Source organism: Nomascus leucogenys, chromosome 3 (assembly GCF_006542625.1).
Source record: "Nomascus leucogenys isolate Asia chromosome 3, Asia_NLE_v1, whole genome shotgun sequence".
In the NCBI taxonomy this organism is placed as follows: Eukaryota; Metazoa; Chordata; class Mammalia; order Primates; family Hylobatidae; genus Nomascus; species Nomascus leucogenys.
The window spans coordinates 13,209,009-13,215,340 of record NC_044383.1 but is presented as its reverse complement, the minus strand read 5'-3'; positions in this window follow the sequence as shown (position 1 = coordinate 13,215,340).

Below are 6,332 nucleotides of genomic sequence, written 5' to 3'. Positions count from 1 at the left end.
GACCCAGTTGAATAGGGATGTCAACCCTGCCAACAGCATTCTGAGGAGGGTGCTATTATTATCCTGCCCTCAAGAGGAGGCACAGGGAATTTAGGGAATCTCTGGTATGTATGCTGCTGAGCTGGAATTCAGCCACAGCTCAGAGCCCAAGCTCTTCGAGGATACACTTTATGCTACCCTGGTCACCTGGACACCAAACCACATCATTATCTGTCTCTCCCTTCTGTCCATTGCCTTTGTGACCAGGGAATTTAGAGCTTGCACACTCAAATAGGCTCTTTTCTCCTTTGTAGCCCATTTAAAGGCCTTCTTGAATATCAACTCATGTAGTTACACCCTCAGAAGAATCACCAGGCCAACTATTCCACAAACAGACTCTGAACCCAATTTGGGTTTTCCCAGAGACTTTGTTTATAAGCTAAGTACTTCTGGCTGCAAGGAAAGAATCTCTTGACTACAATGACTTCACAGGAAGACACTCATTTTCTCACATACCCAGAAATTCAGGAAAGGCCAGGTGGGAAAGGGGGTTCAATCTGGGAATAACTCAGTGGTTTAGAGATGCTTTCAAGGACTCAGGTGTCTGCTTTCCTTGGGGTGTTATCATGGCTCCTGATCAGGTAGACATAGCTATGTCCAGAGGAAAAGTTATCTCTTTCTCATCTCTTTTTATTTAGACTCAAAACAAAGCAAACTCCCTTCACCCTCAACTTTTCCACAAGTTCCTCAGAATGTTCCATTGGTCAAGTTTGAGTCATGCATTCAGGCTCTAGCTGCAAGGCAGGCTGGGGAAGCTTGTGCCTGGCCATATCAGTCTGGACAATGGCAGATGGGCTTCACCAGCAAAGGAGTGGGTGAGTTGGTGGGAAGGGTTACAACAGTGCCTGTGAGTCCTGCTATTAACTGGCAAATTTTGTGCAATCAGAGATGTTCAATGATGCTGAACCTGAATATCCAAAACAGGTTAATTGAGCTCATTATTATCAGTATAAGCATCCAGGGAAGCGGGTACTCTATTTTAGAATGTTTTCTATCCTCTATGTTTAAAAACAAAAGCTTTTGTGTATCAATTTTCTAGAAAATTCACTTTCATAGAACCTTCATCCTCTGATAATTCCACATCGATTAAGCATGTTTGTAAGTGAATAACTTGTTCTTCTAATTGGCCAATCATACCAAAGAAATCTTGGTAAGTGATTATTTGAGCTCTGACCAATTTATAGTCAGGCTGATTCTCAAACAGGCTTCCTGGATTGCTTTTAGGGCCTTTCCCTATGTCTTCCTTTTTCTCTTGCTTTTTCTAGCAGAGTAGAAAAAAAGGGAAAAAACCTGAAATTTAATTAATATCCAGACATTTATACTGTGGGCGAGTATTGGTGGGATGAAACACTTGAAACTCATGATTTCAGAGAGCTTTGGGGGCTTATTCTTGAGTACTTGAGTAAAATATCCCTGTTTTTCCTGTGATTCTTAGATCCTTGCTATTAAATTCACAGAACCACTGTGTTTTGGAACCAAAAGTCACATTAGAATTTCAGAAATATTTCATTTTTAAATGAGTGATTAATGGTACCTTAATAATGCTTATTATTGATGGAAGACTTAACTTATTTTTCTTAGTATGGGGGAACTGAGAATCACATGATTTGTTCAAAGTCACAAACAGTTACTAGCAGAAGACTCTAAACTTAACTGCAGCACACTCCCATGCCCTACTGGAACAATTGGAACAAACATAGTTGTGATGACTACTTTGCTCTTTCTCTCATTTTCTTGTTGTGGTCTATGAGGAAATTCATCTGAGTATCAGAAACACTACGACTCAAACAATATTGAATTATAAATGAGAAGAGTCAGAATGGCCCTCTGCCAATAAAACTCCTTTGCTTTTAACCTTTGCAAATGCAACGACCAGAATAAATGACACTCTGGATGGGCTCACATAATCACATTTAGTTGCCTTTCTGACCTTATCTTGGAAAACATTATAAAGGCATGTTTTCTAAGTATTGTGTACAGGGCATGTGTAGGATATAAGATTTCTGTCAAAAACCACTCAAATCGTCTTTAAACAATTGATGTTCAAATATGAACTGTCTGCTTGGAATCATAAATATTTACAAGGCTGACATTTGATTATTTTTTATGAAGGTAGAAAAAACACTTCAGCTGCCATTTAGGTGTTTGGAGAGGTGTTTGCTTTTGTTTTTCAGAGATGTTTGGGCACTCCTTGTTATTGACTGTCTCGCTGGTCAGTTTTGGGAAGCTTCCATCTTGTGGCAGACACAAATGCCTTAACATCTTGGGAAATTGCCATTGCAGATTATGGTCAGAGGCACAGGGTAGTTAAATAACTGGGCCAAAAGTCATAGAGCCAGTAAGTGGAGTAGCTGGATTGAAACCAGGTGGTCTGGCCTCTGAGTCCGTTGTTGTTATCCAGGGTGCTACACTGCCTCCCACTGTATCTGCTGTAGTCACTATCCACCCATTGACTAGCTGCTCTTGTCAATATTCAGCCAAGCATTTGCAAATCCTACTGTGTTCTCTTGTCACCTTTGTGTGGTGGTCAGATGCTCAGGTGCTGAGGAGGACAGGAGAAGATTGGACAGGAGAGGTCCATGAGCAATGGGCCCCATAAAGTCCACCAGGGAAGCCTGGCTCTAGAGACCTGGTCCTCCATGGACTGGGACACGACAATTGTAAAGGGTCATCATCATGAAGAATGAAAAGCCAGGGTGTGCTGTAGCTGGCTTCCCAAGTCTGGATTTAGTGACTTTGCATTAGTAGTTTGAAATTGGCCACAGTAGGAGTGTTCACACCATAGAAAGTGGTAAATTCTTAATCCAGTCTATCATTGTTGGACATTTGGCTTGGTCCCAAGACTTTTCTATTGTGAATAGTGCCACAATAAACATACGTGTGCATGTGTCTTTATAGCAGCATGATTTATAATCCTTTGGGTATATACCCAGTAATGGGATTGCTGGGTCAAATGGTATTTCTAGTTCAAGATCCCTGAGGAATCGCCACACTGACTTCCACAATGGATTAAGAAAATGTGGCACATATACACCATGGAATACTATGCAGCCATAAAAAATGATGAGTTCATGTCCTTTGTAGGGACATGGATGAAGCTGGAAACCATCATTCTCAGCAAACTATCGCAAGGACAAAAAACCAAACACCACATGTTCTCACTCATAGGTGGGAACTGAACAATGAGAACACATGGACACAGGAAGGGGAACATCACACACTGGGGCCTGTTGTGGGGTGGGGGGAGGGGGAGGGATAGCACTGGGAGATATACCTAATGTTGGATGACGAGTTAATGGGTGCAGTACACCAACATGGAACATGTATACATATGTAACTAACCTGCACGTTGTGCACATGTACCCTAAAACTTAAAGTATAATAAAAAAAAAAAAGAAAGTAGTAAATTCTACAGATGAAGGTTCCTCCAACCCTGGTCCCTCCGCCTAGCCAGTAGCTAAAATTTACTAACACACTCATGGAAAGGAATGAAAGTCACAAAAATCAGTTTAGATTTAATTCCTTCCCAATTAGCAGGATGTCCTTGCTCTCGAGCCAGGCTTCCAAATCCTGCTGAAGTCACCACCTGGGACCACTTAGGCTTATTTTCCCCTTCTCCTTAACCAACTCTGCTCTCCTCTGTCTTCTGAAATTCCATTCTGAATGTGCCTCAATCCTTTCCCATTTCCATCCAGATGCTTTGGCCTAATTCTGGGCTACTCTTTTGACTATGGTAGCAGCTTCCTAACTTGTGCCATTGGACAGAGTCTTGCCCTGCTTAGCAGCTGCCAACCCCCCCTTTAATCTCTGAGATGATCTGTCTAAAACACAAGGTGGATCTATTGCCAGGCACTTGTTTTAGAAGAAACACCTTAGCTTGTTATGGAAGACTTGGCCACAATCTCTTTCCCACTCTTTCTGCCCAGCTTCATCTCAGTCTCCTTCCTTTGCCTCACCTTGCATTTTAGTCTCACTGAGCTCTGCTGCTGGAAGGAAACCCTGAGTCCCCACAGTATTTTGTGCAAGCCATGATTATCACGCATACCCCATTATGTTGAAATCCATGTATTCCTCTATCTTACTCTGATCTGTGGTCCTCAATCACCAGGAAGATGTCTACTCCATGTAGTCACTATCATAGATCTCTACTGGTTTGTTTACTCATTACCACTCCTTCATCTTTTTCTTTGGGAAACTGTTTGTCTCACCCCTACCCTGTTTCCATGGCTCCAGGTGGCCCCCTTTTGAACCTCCATCCAAGACGATGTAGGACCTTGGCTCAAGATGGGCCAAGTAATGTCTTCTTTGGTATATTGGAACTGGAAGAGAGTGGAGGGAAAGCAAGCTTCTTTTCTTGGTGCCTGGAATGTAAGATGTAAAATTCAAAGAACATCTGGCAGCCATATTCTTCTGATATGTGGACTGAGAGAAAAAGAAACAAGTCTTCAGTAGAAGACATCGCCTGCTGATGTGTAGCCAAGTAGAGATGAGAGACTCATTTGTGAAATTGAATAGCAAGTATGTTAACAAGAAAGTAAAAACAATTTCTTGTATTTTCTGGCAAGTTTTAATTAAGGAAAACTCTAAAATATTAATTAAAACTAGCCACCTCCCACCAATTTTAGTTAAAATTATAAGACAGCACAGCATGTATGACTCAAATCTCCTGCTTACTGCTTTTTGAGAACTTAAGTGTTTGATTTTTATTCTTCTTCTCGGACTTTTCATCTTTTAATACCAGAGGTATTGGTTTCAGTCATATGATGGGAAAGAGGGATTTCTGGATTGACTCTGTTCCCGAGGCTGGGCTGCCTTTAAGGTGTTGTGTTATTATGACATCTTTCCAATAAAAAGCATTGTTTGCTTAAGCTAGTTTGGATTGGGATTTTCTAGTAACTTCTGTAAAATATTAAAAATAATGCCTCTGCCTAAGAGATCCACGTCCTAATCCCTGAAACCTATAAACATATCACATTATATAACAAACGGAAATTAAAGTAACAGATGGAATCAAGGTTGCTAATTAGCTGATTTTAAAATAGGGAGATCATCCTGGATTATCTGGGATATACCCAATATAATCACAGGCATCTTTATAATTGACAGAGGGAGACAGCAAAGAAGTTCAGAGTGATGGGATGTAAGGAGGATTTGACCCACTGTTGCTGACTATGAGAATGGAAGAAGGGGCCATGAGGAAGGCGGGGGCGCTCTAGGAGCTGGAAAAGGCAAAGAAACAGATTCTCCCCAAGAGGCTCCAGAAGGAACACAGCCTTGCATTCCTTGATTTTAGCCCTGTAGGACCAGTGTTGGGTTTCTGATATGCAGACCTGTAAGATGATAAATTTGTGTTGCTGAAGCCACTACATTTCTTACAGCAGCAAAAGACAATTCATATACTCTAGCAAACTTACAGTCATTAAGACCATCTCTGCTTTTAATATCTCAAACGTTGCAATTCTCGTCTATGAACACATTTCTCCATTTCTGCTCTCTGGTCTTAGTAAGATTCTTAATTCCTTATGTTCTTCAGTCTCTGCTTCCACACACACATATTTCATTTTCCTCCTAATGATGCAAATCTTCTAGCAGAGTTCCTGGCACATGAAAGACATCCATTAGAGGAGCGATAGTAGTAGTGGTTTTGATTATTGTTATCATACTAAAGGGATTTCTTACTTCTACAGATCCTAGAACAATGCTTCCCTTAGAAGTAGTTCTGATGAAACATTTGTGAAATTGAATAGCAAGCATGTTAACAAGAATATAAAAACAATTCCTTGTATTTTCTGGCAAGTTTTAATTAAGGAAAACTCTAAAATATTAATTAAAACTAGCCAGCTCCCACCGATTTTAGTTAAAATTATAAGACAGCACAGCATGTATGACTCACATCTCCTGCTTACTTCTTTTTGAGAACTTAAGTGTTTGATTTTTATCCTTATTCTCAGACTTTTCATCTTTTAATACCAAAGGTATTGGTTTCAGTCATATGATGACGAACTGAAAGCCATTTATGTTTTTCAAAAGATGAGATGAACCCATCAGCACATACACATTGTTCGATTAAGAACTTGTAATTTATGTTCAGCTGACCAAGTTGTATGTCTTCAGACCTTCCTATTGATTTTATTTTATTCAATATTTTGAATGAACAAGATGTCCCATAACTTGCGATTTAGTAGCTTTGTCTTCTCTAGAATTTTTAACCGCCTCCTGAAGTCTATCTATAAGACCTTTGTCATTGATGTGGGACCTGTCATATGAAGAGTTTGTGAGAACTCAGAATGTAG